At 34.7% G+C, this 19,166-nt stretch overlaps 1 long non-coding RNA gene across 1 annotated transcript in view; it reads right to left on the bottom strand.

The window, feature by feature from the left end:
• LOC103672221 overlaps positions 1–19,166 on the bottom strand; it is a 162,340-nt gene that overhangs the window by 116,879 nt on the left and 26,295 nt on the right. The window contains exon 3 of the long non-coding RNA XR_571131.2: positions 7,721–7,846. This is a non-coding gene — a long non-coding RNA (uncharacterized LOC103672221). The remainder of the gene's footprint in view (positions 1–7,720; positions 7,847–19,166) is intronic.

Below are 19,166 nucleotides of genomic sequence, written 5' to 3'. Positions count from 1 at the left end.
AACACACAAACCTGCTCCACTGCTCACCTAACTTTCAAATGCAGGCTGCCTTACACAACAAAAATTAAACGAATTTGCTTTAGCTTTATGTAACACATTACAGAGTGAATTTTTTTCACTCAATGTTTTCACTATCATAGATTAAATTTTAATTTGCCAGACATAGTTCATAAGAACATAGACATACTTGTACTATATATTAGACAATTAAATATAAATATCAATTAACCAATTAGATATAAATCTTAAACATACGGAATACCAAAAAATTTATAAGAAAAGCTTATACCTATTTCCATGATTTTAAGATGCTGTATAAGGTACGGTATAAATTTATTAAGAGATTTTTTAAGTAAAGTGAAACATCAAATTCCTAACTTGAAAGTTTCTTATGATTTTTGATGCATTAATAATAAAAATATCTTAAATTTAAGAATTTTAAAAAGAAGTAGGATTGCCAGACTAAGCAAACAAAAATATAGAACACTTAGGTAAATGTGAATTTCAGGTAAACAATGGATAACTTTTTAGTATAAATATGTTCCAAATACTGTATGGGACAAACTTACACTCAAAGAAAAATTACGTGCTGCTTATCTGAAATTCAAACTTAACTGGGCAATCTGTACTTTATCTGAAACCCTAGTGATAAGATGAAATACCTGAACAATTTCTCTATGACCATTCAACACTGATAGAATTCTCTACTCATACGATCATAAAACCCTTATCCCGTAGGCCGTCTTGGATAGATATAATTCTACTTTTATGTTTCATTTGTCCTGCCTTTTGTACTTACTTCACTTTTTTCAACTGCTTTTTAAATGAGGACCTTCTCCAAATACCAGTTTTGAGGGCAGTCCCTTCTGCCTTCGCATGTTTCTAAAATGCAAATGACTCTACACACCTATTAGTATAAATTAGTATAAAGTTAATATGACATAAAATTCACATTGGATGATGAATGACATTTCTAGCCTACTAATATTTTGTGGTACCACTAATAGCATTTGAAAGAAATGAAAAATACTGAAAAATGTTATTTTAGTTTTCTATTTCTGCTTAATAAATTATCACAAACTTGGTAGCATAAAACACAAATTTATCCTAACAGATTGATAGTAGTAACAGTAGTAGCAGCAGGAGTACTAGCTGCAGTGGTAGTCTGATACAGATCTTGGATCTCAGTGGGCTGAGATCAAAGTGTCTACAGAGCTGCGTTCCTTTCCACAGGCTCTAGAGGAGAATCTGTATCCCCGATTTTCCCAGTTTCTAGAGGCTGCTCACATTTCTTGCCTCAAGGTCCCCTCACTCTCACTTCAAAGCCAGCAACATATCTCTCTGAACTTCTTTAATATTCACATCTCCCTCTGACCACTGCCAGGAGAGGACCCATGTCATTAGATTGGGGGAACTCAGATAATCTAGGACAATTTCTCAATCTCCAAATCTTTACGTGTCAGGACTTCCATTTTGCCATGTGAGCTAATATATTTACAGGTCCTAGGGATTAGGATATGGTCATTTTGGGGGGTCTGTTATTGTGTCTACCACACGCAGCTAAATTACAGCCAGCCACTAAGGAGGATTTAACCATCACCACACGCTCTTTACCTTGGCTCAGTTTGGCCCCTTATGCAGTATTGATCATCTATTTCTCCCCAATCTTTGTAATTTTCTCTTGTCTGTGTAACTCCACATCTTTCTTTATACACCTCCCATCAAGCTTTTATTGTTTGTTTTTTAAAATCCTTATTTATGGTACAATTTATTAATTTATTAGGAATTTGCCTTTTTAAAAACTTGTCAGTGTTTGTTAAAATTAGTATTGTTGAGGTGCCTGGGTGGCTCAGTTAGTTAAGTGTCTGCCTTGGGCTCAGCTCATGATCCCAGGGTCCTGGGATCAAGTCTCCCACATCAGGCTCCCTGCTCAGCAGGGAGTCTGCTTCTTCCTCTACCCCTCCCCCCTGCTCATGATCTCTGTCTCTCTCTCATACACACACTCTCTCTCTCAAATAAATAAATAAATTTTTTTAAAAAATAGTATAGTTTTTCTTTCTGTTTGTGCTCTGTTTACAAAGTTGCAGAGGTTGATGGGTTTGCTCCCAATACTATCTTTCATGTAAGCCTTTCTTTGTAGTGTACAATTTGGCAGAATATAAGGTTTTCCAGGAATATATACACCACATCACAGAATATGTGTATTTTGCTTTTCTCTTTATTCTTTTCATGTAAGAGAACTAGAACATCCTTTCTTGCCTTATCATATCTCAACTGGAGGGCAATGAGTCCCAAACCTGTATCACTATTCTCATTGTTTGTAAAAACATCAGTTTACAATCTTTAATGATATAATTGGTATTTTCGCTTCCTCTATTGTTAAGACAAATTCACTAAAACTAACTTTTCACCTTCTTTTTTGACCAACTGGCTTCCCTTCCAACCATCCCTTTATTTTCCAACACTTAAATCTTACAGTTAACTATTACTTCTGCCAACTGTACCTTTCTTACCTAGACTTGGTCACCAAATACCTTGATATTTGTGCCTTTGAAATTCTTTCATGATAAATTCTAGCCTCTAATGCCATGAGCCTAAATTGTATTTAAAGTTATCAGATTGGCATCCAAGCAATTACCCAATCACGTCTTAATCTATCTATCCACCATCATCACCACCGTCATACCATCATAATCAACCATACCAACAGCAATGTTATTGCATTCCTATAATACGCATTGTGCATGCACAACTGAGAATTATAAAGAAGTATGAAATATGGTTCTGGCCCGTAAGAGTTCATTTAATCAGTAGAGATTTCATGTAAATTAATATATAAATTGGAGAATAATATAAAATAAGTATTTGGCAAAGGACACAAACAGAAAATGCTATAAAGACTTGAAAGAAAGATCTATATGGAAGCCTTCACATATCTGGATATTTTAATTGTTACTCTCTCCAATGAAAGAGCCCATTCCTCTAACCACATCAGCCTCCTCATTTTCATTGAATCATGAATGTTCATACACTTCTAAATTCTGTGTTGATTTCATTGGCAAAGCACTCCTAAGCTTCACCATCTTACCAAACTTTAATATTTAATTTCAATTTAACTTAGATTTTCTAACCTATCAGTCAAAACTCATTTAATCTACATAGTTTTGTTGAAAAGAAGTATATACTGCCACTAAGTGAAACTAGAGATACTCTTCTGGGTTAAACAGCTTGTCTTTTCATGCTCATGGTTACCCGAGAGAAAAGAATAATATGCATTTCCTTCAATTTATGCATTCTGCACAAAATTAAAATATTTTACTAAAGCAACTAAATTAAAATAGTAACTATTGCTGCTAACTGTTTTTAAATAGAATGGGCAATGCATACATACATATGATATATTATCATATGATATATTTGTCAGATTAAATTGTTCTTGATCCTAAATTATAAAATGTCTTACAGAAGATTTTAGGACAGGTAACTAATAAATAAATAAATTGCCAGTTTTTGAGAAGGTACCTTTTACATTGGTAAGTTTAGAAATAATGCTTTATTAAAAATTAGATTTTCACATTTCTTAGGCTGCAGAGTACAAATGGGAAATTTATTCAACTGTGAAAACAAAAAAGGTGAGAAATTCAGAGGTTTTTATTTTGCCGTTTCCATGTTTTAAAAGCTGTATGTGCTGTATTTCACAGGTCTTAAACTGTGTATTTTACTAAGACAGAAGTTCAAACAATGCCAAGCATGACCTTTAAATTTCAGTTCCTCTTAAACTAAAAAATATGTTTTAAGTCTTCCGTTTCTTTTTCCATCATTCTCAATTTAAGCATCTAATGGTCCTGTTATGATCACCATCTTCTTCTTAGAATCTGGACTTTTCCCTAAACAGAAATAAAATGAGGGTCCTACAAAGCAAGATAGTTATTTGGTATGCTTGCCAATATTCTTTTTTTTTTTTTTAAGATTTTATTTATTTATTTGACAGAGATAGAGACAGCCAGCGAGAGAGGGAACACAAGCAGGGGAGTGGGAGAGGAAGAAACAGGCTCATAGCAAGGAGCCTGATGTGGGGCTTGATCCCAGAATGCCAGGATCACGCCCTGAGCCGAAGGCAGATGCTTAACGACTACGCCACTCAGGCACCCTGCTTGCCAATATTCTTGTGGAAGAAGTAAGTGGCAGGATATCTGAGACATTCAGATTTAAATCCAGAAATAAAAAATTCTTGACATTTCATAAAATTGAAGAGGTTGATCATGGTTTCATAATACTCACTGATTTTATTATAGTATTCTCAGCTTTTCCAAAGTTTCACTACCAAGTCTAACTGTAATGGTTCTTTGTGGGCTGAATAAAGATACTGTGATTCTAGCGTTTGCATCCTGTTCAAATTTTCTTAAATTTCTATTTTCTTTACCAATGTTAGTTCACAAATTTGCTTTAAATCAACGTCTTCAAAGCAATCCAAACTAAAATTTTTTATCTAGAACTTTCTTACAAATTATCTTTGCTAAATTATTACATGCAACAGATCTACTTTTGTAGATGGAGAAGTGTAACTTATTCTGAATGCAACTCTTTAGTGATGCTTCGAAACTGGTACTTCCTTTCCCCCTATTTTGGCATTCCAACAACTTAGTGGGAGTCAGGAGAAGCATGGATATATTACTGAGTTTCTGCTTGGCAACTCTACAAATGACTCCTACACTAATATGCCATGCCCTTCAGGCTACTGCTAGGGAGTAATGATAATGTCAGCTAGAGGCAAATCAACCTAGCCCTCTAATGCTTGACTAGCTTCAACTCACTGGCATAAGTTTCTCCTAGGGTCTCCCCTGAATTAACATTTTCTTACTCAGAGAATATATATTCAGCATCTCCTACTGTAGGTCAAATGGGAACTGTTCCCTGGGAAAGAATGTGAGTAATTTGGCTGAGAAATGTGCTGGATTGTGTGAAATTGTGTTGGCCACTGTGCCCCGTTTCCCCCCTTCTGTGTTCTCCTTTTATCATAGGAGCTAGAAGCCTGGGAACTACAACTACATTTTCAAGAATTCCTGCCAGTATGGTCCTAGGTTAGATTCTGCCAAACAGAGGAACTAATGTAATTCTGGAAGGCATAGAAAAAGCAAAAGCAATTATTATTCTCATGGCTATGGATGGCATTTACCAAGGCATTAGCATCAAGATTTTTCCGGCAGCTTCCTAGCGTCATCCAAAGAAATCACCTGCTTTAGTGCAGGGGGTGATGAAATCTGTGGCACTGATTTTTTTATAATCTGAACATTTTCTGATTTCCTAAATGCTACAGTGGCCTCCCTAATTTCTTCTTTCCCAAGCCTTCTAATGGTTTTTCTAAATCCCCTCTATTAAGTCATTTGTGGTATGAAATAGCTGGAGTTTTTTCCAGTTTCCTCACTGAACACCAATAGATATAGAGCCTGTGGAAGAAAAGGAATCCAGAATTCCTCTCCTTTTTAAAGCACTTTGGTGGTCCTGACTGAGGGAAGAAACCAAGGATCTCAAATAGGAACTCACCAAGAGGAAAAGGTGAGAATAGGCTGGTGATCTGGAATCAGCTTCAGGGCTGTCCATACAGAGTTTATTTGGAAATGTGTAAGTAAGGCTAAAAATCACCTGTCCACGCAACCAGGCAAAATGACATGCTTTGGAACTATTAGCTATGAATGCAAATGACAGCTGAAAGTTGTAACTTTAAAAGCATGTTAGATACCATCTCTGCTTGTGTAGATGTTAAGGTCAGTTAAGAGCCACTGTAGCATTAAAGACAGATGCATCATATCTCATCTCCATCCCTCAGAGAGACAGAAAAGTCATCATCAGTGGAGATCCTCCCAGTCTGCCAACAGATCTACAAACAGACCTACATCTGAAATCTTTCCTTCTATTTCATATTAATAGAGGAACTCTCTATGAACCAATTCAAGACCAGGACCTGATTTCTCAGTGATCTACAGCTTCTAGTTATCCTGTCTCTGACTCTTTCTTCAGTTCCTTGCCACCAAAAATAATGTGAATAAGTGTGCAAATGTGTTCGCTCCAGGAACTTAAAACTACAAAAAAGATCTCTTTTAACCTACATTAAAGTCACTTTACCTGCCTTATTATTAGCCAAACTTTTCAAAATAGATTTTTATTTATACTGTTTCTGTTTTTCTACCCCCAAATGCATCTGTCAATTCATTCCATTTTAGCTTCTTTAAATCTTCACTATTCCTCAAAACCTTCTCTGGCTATGGTCATTTATTCATTCACGCATTTTTTTCATTTAACAAATATTTACACAGCCTTATGTTAGGAGTTATATATATACATATAACTTGTAAGATATATCTTTTATATATATTATATATATTTTACATATATATTACATAGATATTACATATATTTTATGTAATATATATATTACATATATTTTACATATATAATATATATATATATATAACTGCTAACATAATGCTTCATTATAAATAGATAATAGATAAATAGATTATAGATAGATAAATAGACAGGGCCATTTCCCATATCTACCTATTGCCATTTCCCAGCCAGTGGAAAAAGGAAAAAAGGAAATGGAGGACAAGCAGGGTTTTTTAAGGATATAATCTGAAACTTGCATACATCATTATATATATATATATATATATGTAAGTATATGTATGTGTGTGTGTGTATATATATATATAAATATATGTATAAAAGAAAAAGGGAAAGTGTCCCTGACTTAATTAATGATGTTTATGTTGCAAATGCAATCAGCATCTTTTTCCTAATCAATTTATTTTTTGTAAAATTAGAAAAAAGTGTAACACAAACTTACCACAAGTTAAAAAATAAGAGGATAGACATATAAAAGGAAATGTATTAATCTCTCCCCAACTAATTAGTTGATTTTAATACTTTGATGTAGATTCTTCCACACATTTCTTTATACTCACGTAATTAAGGTTGCAGCACATGAAATTGATGATAATCTACTGTTTTTTACTTACACCAGTATCAAATGACTGAACTTTGCACATGTACATGTATAGAGATTTTTACTATGTTTTTAAAAGGATTTTGAGCAATGTTCAAATAATATTTTAAAAATATGAATGGTGGGGCGCCTAGGTGGCTCAGTCCGTTAAGCAACTGCCTTCGGCTCAGGTCATGAGTCCTGGGATGGAGTTCTGTGTCTGGCTCCCGGTTCTGCAGGGAGTCTGCTTCTCCCTCTGCCCCTCCTCACATTCCTTCTTTCAATCTCTCTCTCTCTCTCTCTCTCTCTCTCTCTCAAATAAATAAATAAATAAAATCTTTAACAAAATATGAATGGTTATATGAATGGATAATATCTGCATTCACCTTTGTTGGGGAAATATAAAAACAAAATCTTCTGCCAACCCAGAAAAATGTTTCCACAAAGGTAGCAGAGAAAATACTTATTGAATAAGCATTAAACCAGACTATGATGAGAATAGTCAGTCTACTTTAAGAGATTGCAAAGGCAAAAGGAAATCTCACTCTTCTACATAACCAAACAGATAAGATGCATTTTCTTTGTGTTGTCAAGGTAAACAGTAACTAGTGTTTCAAGTAAGAGGACTTGACAGCACCATTTGTCACAGATAGTTCGTTCTAAATTCACCTGATAATTGAGATGACTCATTGTATTAGTTAACTGAATTTACCCAAAGGCAAATTAAATTCTTACCTTCAGGACCAGAGGTAGTTTTGCAAGTTGGCCAAGGTTGGGCTCCTCCTACCTGCCCACAGAAACTGGGACATAGGAGTGCTATCTTCTTTAATGATTACATTTCAAAGAGATGATTCCAAGGTCCTAGAGAAAGATATTCCTGGATTATAAAAATGACAAGAAGCTTATTTAGCCTTTAAAAATGTATACATATATTTTAAAGAGAATTTATAACCACAAGTTTTCTAAAGTAAATGTCTGAAAAAAGGAAGGTAGGATATCTCTTCCCTTATTTTTCACAGGGAGGATTAAGCCTCCTAAATTTGTATTTACCCTTACATTTTACATATTAAGAATAAAAACATTTACATAAAATTAACTACCTTTATTTTTATCACAAAATATTATCTCCCAATATTTGAATAATTGGGGTCTCTATGGTAGTAACTGTATAGAAGGCAGAAAACAGACTATGGAAAGGTTGGATTAATAAATAAATTTATAGGGGCACTTGAGTGGCTCAGTCAGTTAAGCACCTGACTCTTGATTTTGACTCAGGTCATGATCTCAAGTTCATGACCTCAAGGTTGTGGAATCCAGCCCCAGTAGGGCTGCTCTCTCAGTGGGGAGTCTGCTTGAGGATCCTCTCACTCCCTCTGCCCCTCCCCCCAATCTCTGTCTCTCTCTCTCTCTCTCACGCTCTCTCTAAAATAAATAAGTAATCAAATAAATAAATAAATAAATAAATAAATAAATAAATTTATAGGATAAGAGGATTAGTCAAGAAAGCAAGTCCCATAATCAGTAATTCATGTAGGTATTATTTTCAGATAACTGAGCAAGTAAAATTATGCACAAGTAAATTTCTGTCAATTTTTATTTTGGGTAAACAATCATGATCAAACTGAATAAATTCTACACACTATTATTCTTAATAGTTTAGAAATAAGAACATGATTATTGTAGTGAAAAACACATATACTTGATCTTGATGGTAATTAAATGTTTCCCCTTTCCTATTGTAGAAATTCAATTATATATTGAAAAATCACAACTAGGAAAACATGAAGGCATAAATGAAATAAATCACACAGTTATGTAGACAAGGAAATAACACATATTTATCTCATGCTTTCTTATCTGAATAACTACACAATATGTTTCACTTTTGCATGTAGCCTATCATGTGTACATATACAATTAGTATTTGTATTGTACTAAACTATATTTAATTTTGTATTCCTGATGCTTGCACATTTCCTGGCACAATGATGACACCCAGTAACTGTTTATTAGATTTAATTTTAAAATGACATTATTTTAAACCTAATAACTACTAATTGAGTTAAATATTAGGATGACTTTAGTTTAAAATTAAGCATTAACCTCTCTGTTGATTTCAGGATTATTTTTTTGCCCCCAAAAAACCTAGATAATTCAAAAGTCTGTCCACAAGAGAGCTAGTATTTGCAGAGTACCACACGCAAGCATTTTACATGCACTATATCTTTTAACCCTCATAAAAACACTAAAATGTAGGTATTTATATTTGTTAAGATAAAGGGTAAGCTACTGTGTTATAACAGAGATCCAAATATTCACTGACTTAAAAAAATACAGGTTTATTTCTTCCTCAAGGAATAGTTAGTAGATAGGGTCATCTAGAGTGGATTATCCCAAGAGGGCGCTGCCAGACCCCAGGTAGAGCTTCCATCTCTGAATCCAAGATGGGGCCATTTCCCATGTCCAGCTATTGCCATTTCCTAGTCAGTGGAAAAAGGGAAAAAGAAAATGGAAGCCAAGCAAGATTTTTAAAGGATATTATCAGAAAGTTGCATATATTATTTGTGTTCTCCTTTTGGCTAGAACAAGGTCAGATGGACACAGTTAACAAGGTAGGCTAAGAAATGTAGTCTCTAGCTGGGAGAGTGGGAGCCCTACTAAAATACGTGTGTGTGTAATGGAGTAGGTTGAGGTAGACTTACTGGGAATCACTGTGACATTAATGTGGTATAACCTTTAGAGTCCCTCACTCACACAGCCTCCTTCCAAGGTCCTGGAGAAGGGGGAGCTAGCAAATTATTCATTTATTTATTTCATATCATTATTTTCTTAACACTTCCAAAAGATAAATCTGTCCCTGACAGATAGGGCTCATCTATAAAAGACACACAGAACAATCTGGAGGAAAATTCACTGTTCCTGCCCCAAAATAATTTCCTCTTTTTTTTTTTTTTTTTTTTACCATTGAGTTCCAGAGAGGTTAAGTGTCTTGCAAAAAGTCACAGAGCTGGAGCTAAAATTAGAACCTGCGGTCTCCATGACTCAAAGACTTTTGACTATTATATTTCTAACGAATCAACTGCTCATCTCTTTTAGAATTTTATTTCCTCCTGGAAATCGAATAGTGCCTTCTGGCACTATCTCAGAGAAAAGCTGGACCATCCAGAAATTACAATGTAATTGGCTACATTGCTTTGTCCCTATCTGTTCAGATGATCTTGAGAGACAAAGTGAAAGTGAAAGAGAACATGCAAAGCCCGGCTGTCAAGCTGACATGACAGCCAGTTAGTTGGGGCGATGCCACTCTCAGATCAACCCAAAGGTTAATAACACAGATGCAGTCAAAGATATGATGGATAGAGGCTGTGAACTCTGTATCAGCAACTTACAGCGAATGCCTGGAGGTGGCAGATGAAGAGGCCTGTCATCAATTAAGCATGGCAGCCCATTTTTATAAAATTGTCAGAAGGGATTATTAAATTTCACATCTTAGTTTGCTTGGGGAAAAAAATCAAATCACACTAAAGGTTGCATTTTAAAAACAATGTTTAGCGTAAACTCTTGCTTCTGGCCTCATGTCAAGCCATCAAAGAGGTGCTGTACAATTTGATCCATGCTTTTCATTTTCCATTTCTGAGCCAAGGTATTTCTTCATAATTATTACTGAGACCCAATGTTTTTTAAAATCTGATTATTAATTTTTAGTTCAAGAATTTCATAACTTGGGGAAATATTTAATTAAGTAAAATTTCATAATAGACTATTGGGTGCAAGCTTTGCTTTTTATAAATTTCCTTATTTACAGTAAATTCAGAAAAACATGCTGCATTAAGTCATAGTGGACTTAAACTGGTCTGTCTCTAGATGTGCTTTTTTTTTTTTAATTTCAATACTTGATTCAGAGGGTTCCATCTAGTTTTAGTTAAATTTATTATGGATCTGCTTGACTATCTACCCCTTTATACTAAGTCTTAAACTTCCTGTATTTGTCAAATTCCTATGAATGCCAAAATTATTTGGTAGTACATTGGAAAAACTGTGAAGACCCAATATAACACTTTTTAAAAGGCAATTATAGTGATAACACAATCACTACTAAGGTATAACAAATTTCCAGAGTATTTAGAAAACAGTTCAGTTATTGTACCACGCACATTTTCACACTTAGCTTTGTGATGTAGTTTCAGTCCCTGTTTACTAACGTAATATGACTGGCTGAATACCTTCTTAAGGAAATTATTTTTCTCTAGCACTGGATTAAAATTATCCCATGCTTCTTACTTTTTATTGGCAACAGGTATCCTCAATTCTATACCATGACCCACTCAAATTAATGATGTATTTGATGGATATTGCTAAAATAGTTTGCAAATTTGATTGTAACAAAATGAAATGTCACGCAATCATCAGCTTGAGGTGGTACACTGAAAAGAGCTCAGAGTACCAGAAAGCTGTAGAAATTGTTGAAAATAACTATACTGTATACTGATATGAAGAAAAAGATCATAGAATTCTAGAATCATAAAGCATAGGAGTTATTTAAGCCAACACCCTAATAACTATGGACCAAAAACTAGCTTTGATAAGATTCTTAAGATGACTTGGCACCTGAGTCAAGTTTTAGACCTAGTGTTGCGTACATCATAGCCTACTGCCTTGCCAAAGATCATACAGTCCCCAAAATGGCATGGATACAATGATAAGAGCAGTATTTGAATGTACTTACCTGAACGGAACAAATTATGGATCAGCATTTTATCCTATTAAAAGTTCTCACCTATTTAGTGATTCTTTGAGCCCTCCTAGCCCTCCATATATCATTCTAGATGGAGAATAAAATTGTGTGGTTGTGATGTTGAGAAAGTCTGCACTCTCTTTTATGTTCCAAAATGTTCAACCTAGTGACAAGTAAATGTAAATTAATTGTTTGACTGACTCAGTGCCTGATTGGTTGATTTATAGAAAAACTGGTTGACTGATTGTCTTGACAGACTAGGGCTTTCCAGGGAGGGTCAAGTTTATAATTGTCTACAGGCTCTAGTAAACTTCCAATGTGAAACATTATTGACAAACCTGATATCTGGAGTACCAAGTTACTCAATAGCTTTTAGTGAGACAAATTTCTAAAAAGTTATAATAGAAATCTCTAAATCTTTCTTAATCTAACCACCATTTTTTGCCATTTTACACAAACATACTAATTTTTAAAAATTAAAGGATGTTCAATGTCTGAGGATGAAATTACATAGAGAGCAATTCAACAACACCTGATATTATGTGAAAGACAGACATAATATGTGATATTATGATATAATAGAGCATATGTATTTCATGATTTGGACATAAATGTGATGTTTTTCAAAAGGCAAATTTTTGATACAAGCTTTAAAATTATCAACTGTTGTATCTAAAACTTACTGTAGCAATTTGATGCACTTTGTTCTTGCATTTGTGTTTGGGAAACATTTTTGCAAACTTTATGGAAAAATATTTGGACAAATTAAAAATCATTGCAACAATACACATAGATCTCTCTTACTTTCTTCTTTTTTGATTTCTCCATCTTTCATTTTATGAGAAGACATCATCACGGGAAAAAAATAAATAAATTACTACAAAAGACGACATTGATTGGTTCTTAGGGAGAAATCATAGAATCATTTATGTGACTAAAGAATCTCTTTTTAAATGTTCTTATTAATGTAAATGGAACCTAAAAATGTGAACATGCATAAATATAGATTGCTTGATTCCAGTTCACCTGCATTAGGTAAACTGTGTCTCATAAATTCTTTAGGGATTAATTTTTGTATGCTCATGTCTTTTCTTCCATTTCTCACCAAACTTCCAATTATTTTAGAGTAAACACTACAATAAGACTAATTATATAAATGTGATAATTTTATTTTATTTTAAAACATGTATCTATTTATTTGAGAGCGAGAGAGCAAGAGAGCACACAGTAGTGGGGGGGGCAGAGGGAGAGAATCTCAAGCAGACTCCCCCCCACTGCTGAGCACAGAGCCTGATGCAGGGCTTCATCCCACAACCCATGAGATCATGACCTGAGCCAAAACCAAGAGTCAGATCTTCAACTGACTGAGCCACCCAGGTGCCCTGTGATAATTTTAAAGTACTATAGTAAAGCATTGTGTAAATATGAGAATTTTATGAAATATCATAATTTTAAAATGTATATAGTGCTTGGTCCTTCATATTATCTTTAGAATTTCAAGATTTATACACAAACATAAATGCTAAGACTGAAATGCCTACATTTTGTTCTGTTGTTATATGAAAGAGTACTTATAATACCAGATTTTAACTTAACCAAAACTAAACTAAAATGAAAAACACCATTGTAATGAACCACATGGCTGCTTCATTCTAAACTGGTTATTTTTAAAGAGCCAGCCTCCAATATTCCTCCTTAGAGAAAGCAGAAAAATAGCATTAGAACTGTGCACATCAAAGCTATACTATTCATCTAGTCATTGTGTGAGCTGGCACTAAATTCTTGAATAGCATAGTACTACAACACAGGTCATCTGGATGACTGCGAATGGACAGTCTTCATGTGAGCAGGGATTAATCTTGTGGACATGGCCTTTGTGGAGATTGCTACAAAACACAACATTAAGTCTGAAGAAGCAGGGATGGAAAGAGTCATCTTTTTCATGTGAACAATGGATCTCCTTTGAATGTTACCACTGCTACACAAAGATTATAAAACTAAAAGAAAGATTCCATTTCACTATAGTTATACCTCATTTTATTGTACTCTTCATAGATACTGAATTTTTTACAAATTGAAGATTCAAGAATGTCAGTGGAGAAAGTAACTACAGATGTGATGGAAAAAGCAAGAGAACTACAATTACAAATGGAGCCTGAAAATGTGACTGAATTGCTTCAATCTCATGATTAAACTTCTAAGAGATGAGGATTTGATACTATGAATGAGCAAAGATAGTGATTTCTTCTACTCCTGGTGAAGATGCTGTGAAGATTGTTGAAATGACAACAAAGGGTTCAGAATATTGCATAAAGTTAGTTGATAAAACAGCAGCAGAGTTTAAGAGGATTGATTCCAATTTTGAAAGAAGTTCTACTGTGGGTAAAATGCCATCATACAGCATCATATGTTACAGAGAAATTGTTCATGAAAGGAAGAGTTAACTGATGTGACAAACTTCACTACTGTCTTATTTTAAGAAATTGTCAAGCCAATCAACATTCAGCAACCACCACCCTGATCAGTCAGCAGCCGTCAGCATCAAGGCAAGACCCTCTATCAGCAAAAAGATTACAAATCCCTGAAAGCTCAGATAATGGCTAGCCCTTTTACCAAAAACTATTTTTATATGTTTGTTTGTTTGTTTGTTTAGAGAGCATGCACACAGGGGAATGAGCAGAGGGAGAGGGAGGGAAAGAATCTCAAGCAGGCTCCACGCACAGTGCAGAGCCCAATGTCGGGCTCAATCTAGGGACCCTGAGATCATAACCTGACTCGAAATCAAGAGTTGGACACTTGACTGAGCTACCAAGGTGCCCTAAGCCACCCAGGGCCCTGGCAAAAGTATTTTTTAATAAAGGTATGTACACTGTTTTTTAAAGACATAATACAGTTGCAGACTTAATAGACCATAATATAGTAAACATAACTTTTATTTTTTTATTATTATTTTTTAAAGATTTTATTTGTTTGAGAGAGAGAACAGGTGCAGAGGGGAGGGGCAGAGGGAGAAGGAGAAGCAGACTCCCCACTGAGCAGGAAGCTTATCGTGGGGCTGGATCCCAGGACCCCAAGATTACTACCTGGGCTGAAGGTACATGCTTAACCAACTGAGCCACCCAGGCACCCCAACATAACTTTTATATACACTGGGAAACCAAAACATTCATTTAACTCACTTTGTTGCGATATTCGCTTTATTGTACTCTGGAACCCAACCCACAATATTTCTGGGTATGTCTGTATTGAAAATCATCTTCTTGGAAAATCACTTTTAGTCTAAAAGTACCCTCAAAAAGGATTCTGCTTCTTGAAGATAACTGTGGTTCAATTTCAGATGATGTTTGGTAGACTTTTTCAAATCTTTTGGAAATTTTTAAATTTTCTGTGGAGAGTTGAGGAGTGTGTAGATGGGAGAGTGGGAGTGGAAAGGTGGGAGTAAGCTGATAATATGCTATGATTGAAGAATGTTATGCTAACCGTGAACTTTAAGATTTTTATTCAGTTCTATGGCAAATGACAGCAGCTTCTCCTGCAGGTTATGTACATCACAGATCTGGTAGCAGTATAACACAGATGTGGGTCTCCATTTGGCTTCATGGGTTGCAGTTTGTCTTCATAGGTTCCAGTTTTTCTCTTTTCTCCCCTGTTACTCATCCAGCTTTCCTTCTAGACTGATGGCCTAGCTGATCTTTTGAGACTTGAGACCTAGCATAAGATGCAAAGGCAGCAGCCTTGCATAGATTTCTACACCAGCTCCCACAATTGTACGAGGTAAAAGTCTCTATGATAAATCTCTGCTCTACATCACTCAGAGTGATTCTCTTTCTCAGGCCAAATCCTGACAGATAAAGCAGTAATACAGTGACATGAAGAAATTAATCAAAGGGATTAAGGTCCAAACACTCTCAAAGGCAGTTAGCAGAAGAACCTAGAAGCCTTTATCTTCTTTGAGTTGATTTCACAGCCCTGAATTCATACCTCTATAGTCCTTATTTTATTTTAGAGACTACTTTATACAATAGTACTGAGCTTCTCCAAAAGTAGAAAGAATATAGGTTCTCATAGCTACTCCTTCAGATACGTACTGCGAAGCCCACTAGAGTCTTCAGTCTGAAGTGCCTTGGTTCTCCTTTTCTCTGCCTACTTGCAACTACTTGGAGAGATTGTCCCTCAGGCTATTTTAGCAGCCCTTAAAGAAAAAAAAAAAAACTATCACAGGCTTTCTCTTTCTGTATTAAGAGTGAAGTCTTTACAGTTTAGCAATTCACTGCAAACTTGTGAATGAAGAGATGCTCACATTTTCTTTTCCTTCTTTAAGGGTCAGCCTAGCAGTGATATTTCCAACAGAAGCACAGTAGAACAATGACCACATCTTCCAGCAGAGCACTAAATCACCCATAATGTAGAAGGGAGCAGTGGATATTAGCCCTCTGCCCAGGAGCTACCAGACAGCCATTTCCTTTTATTTCAGCAAACCTAGTTTTTGGTAACCTGGGCACTTCATTTTTCTTTCCTGACAGCTATATCTCAGTCACAGGTCCATTATACAGGGCCCTTCTTTTTCCTTACCATGTTATCAATTACCCTATAAGTATTAACTGAACACTTATCATGCACCGTGCATAGAACGAAGCCTAGGCATTGCCTGGAATGAGATATGTGAGGAGGGAAGACTTTTTAGTTTGTCTGAGGACACAGCATATTCTTGGGGATGCAGGCTATCCAAAGTATATATAATTTTTAAATTTTACCTAACCTGTCACTGCTAGAGTTTTGTGTAATGTGAAAAGGATTCTCATTCTTTTCTCTAGGTTAACCCTTAATGCTTCCATTACAGCACAATATGTAGCTGGGAAGAAGTGGTTTATAGTTGACCTCTACAGTATGCTCATTAGATTAGCTGTGCCCAAGGCTTGGGCTTCGACTTACCACTAAACATAGATTCAAATGACTATTCTATACACTGCAGTGCAGACTGGAGAACCCTACTTAGGACATAAAAAGAAAAATCAATTCCTTTTTGTACTCTTCCCACTCATCAGCACATCCTACCACAACACAGTAAGACAGTCAGCAACCCATTCATACTGAATGGCAACAAAGGAGCAATATCTATTATCTAACTACAAATACAAGTTTAAAACTAAAAGAAACCAAAATAGGGATTATATAAATGAGTGCAATTTTACGAAAAGACAAAGCTTAGTTGTACACACACACAGGCAAAATATACTGGTGTTCACTAAAATACTTCCCAAGGCAGAACCTCATAATTATGTTTATAAGTAGAAGACATAGTAGACAATTTCTAAGTAGTATATTCAATTTTGTTAGAGTACCTGAATAAGCAACTGCAAAATAGTGCACTTACCAAAAGCAGCGATACCTGAAATATGTTTTTAAACCTAACAGGAAAAAAAAGAGCTTCCCCACTTTACCATTCAAGTTAAAATAGTTTGGATTCATTTTCAATGTTGGCCACTTTTTTTTACTACTATATTAAGGATACATCAGTACCTCTTAAACCTAAATAATAAATATTTACAACAAAAAACTACAAAAGTATGTTGCTAAATAAATCATTTCTGAAAGGATTTTAGAACTATGGACCATGTGAAAAAACATATAAAACAAACAAAGTGATTTATATGTTGTCTCAGTCACTATTGTTATTTATTTATTCATTTATATTTGTACTCTCGGTGCTTTTGAAATGATTTAGGGCAATTTATTAAAAAAAACAACAACAACAACAAACAAAAACAGTACAACAAAATACATGAGAAAAAGAAGTGAAGAATTTGTGGCAAAGGTAAATAAAGGTAGAAACTAAAGAATAAATTCAAAAGTTACACAAAACGCATGCCCTGGAGAACAAAACACCAAGCCTCTAATTTGGCAGTTCACTATCTGTAACACTAAAACCAGACAAAACACAATCAAGATCAGCCACTTTCTCAAAAAAGCACATTTATTGTTCATATGGAGACCAAAGGTAAATATCTTCACTAGGCAAAGTGATACGTTTTGTTTCTGCTATTATTTTCTTTTTTTAAATGAGTGTGTGTGTGTGTGTGTGTGTGTGTGCGTGTGCATGTGTAATTTTAACATATTCACCCCAGGCACAATCAAATACTCATGCATTTCTGGAGTACCGAAGTCCAGATACACAGCACACAGTGTTCTGGTCTTCTGCTTAATCCAATTATAGATTTAAAAATATCAGGTGAGGTGATTCTTAACCATTTCTTAATTACAGACCATTCTGAATACCTAGTGAAAATAATAGACTGTCCATTAAAATTCATATGCATAAAATTTATATATAATTTTAAGAAGCTCTTAAATACTCATTTACCGAAGGTTAAGAATCTGAGCAAGAAAAATGGATGGATTACTTAATTTTCAGGAAATCCTTTGTATTTATTTCCACAGACTTTCAGACATTGAGCAGTAGTGAGTTTGAGGTTATTCTCCCTGATAAACTCTAGTGCATGGATTCTGTGCTATCTCTTAAACCAAAGCCAGACAGGAGTTAATAGTTAAAGCAAGGAGGAGAAACAACAGACTTTATGAGAGACAGAGAGACAGAGAGAGAGAGAGAGATAAAGACAGAGAGAGAGAATAAAAATGATACATGCACACACACACACACAAAATGCCTAATTTAATAGAAGGTCTTTCTATTTAAAGAATTTAAAGGTCTTTCTTTCTCTGAACTGAGGTAGGACATACAACAGTTCCTGGGTCTCCGAGGGCTATTAGGAAATCACACTATTGAATGAAAGCACAAATAATGAAAGCTTTAAGATCTGTAGCAATGAATTATTCTAGAAAAGATGAACAGCTCATTTTAGTCATACTTCCTGATTTTTTTTTAAAAAGTGTGTATCTGTATGTGTATTCTTCAGCAAAGCACCCACAAATACTTAATAATAAAAGACCACAGTACATACTCCAAAATACACCTCATTGCTGGATAAAAGCAGTAAATTGTTGGAAGACATGTACCAAAAGGCAATATATGTCTTTGGTTTTAGAAGAGCTGATGTGAATTTATTCTTTCTGACATTAATTATCTAATCAATTCAGTTGGCTCCAAATCTAAGAAAATGGATTCTTGTCATTTGCACAGAACAGAATATGTTCTACTCTATCTGTAAAGAACATACTCAAAAAAGTGGCAAAAGTGGCAGCAAGTCAAGATTTTTCCCACCAAACTTATTTTTTAAAGTATTAAAATATGAGTTCTGTATAAAAATTAGTAATGAGGTATCTATATCAATCCCTAATAGTTCTCATCTTAGGTACATATATATATATATATATATATATATATGATAAATTTAGAGATTTTGATAAAAACAGACTTGTGATTTACATGGACTAATGAATTCCTTTTTTAAATTTTTAAAAAGATTTTATTTATTTGTCAGAGAGAGA

Source organism: Ursus maritimus, unplaced genomic scaffold (genome assembly GCF_017311325.1).
Source record: "Ursus maritimus isolate PB19 unplaced genomic scaffold, ASM1731132v1 scaffold_5, whole genome shotgun sequence".
In the NCBI taxonomy this organism is placed as follows: domain Eukaryota; kingdom Metazoa; phylum Chordata; class Mammalia; order Carnivora; family Ursidae; genus Ursus; species Ursus maritimus.
Note: the sequence above shows the minus strand (reverse complement) of the source record. Positions and strands in the feature narration are given on the sequence as shown.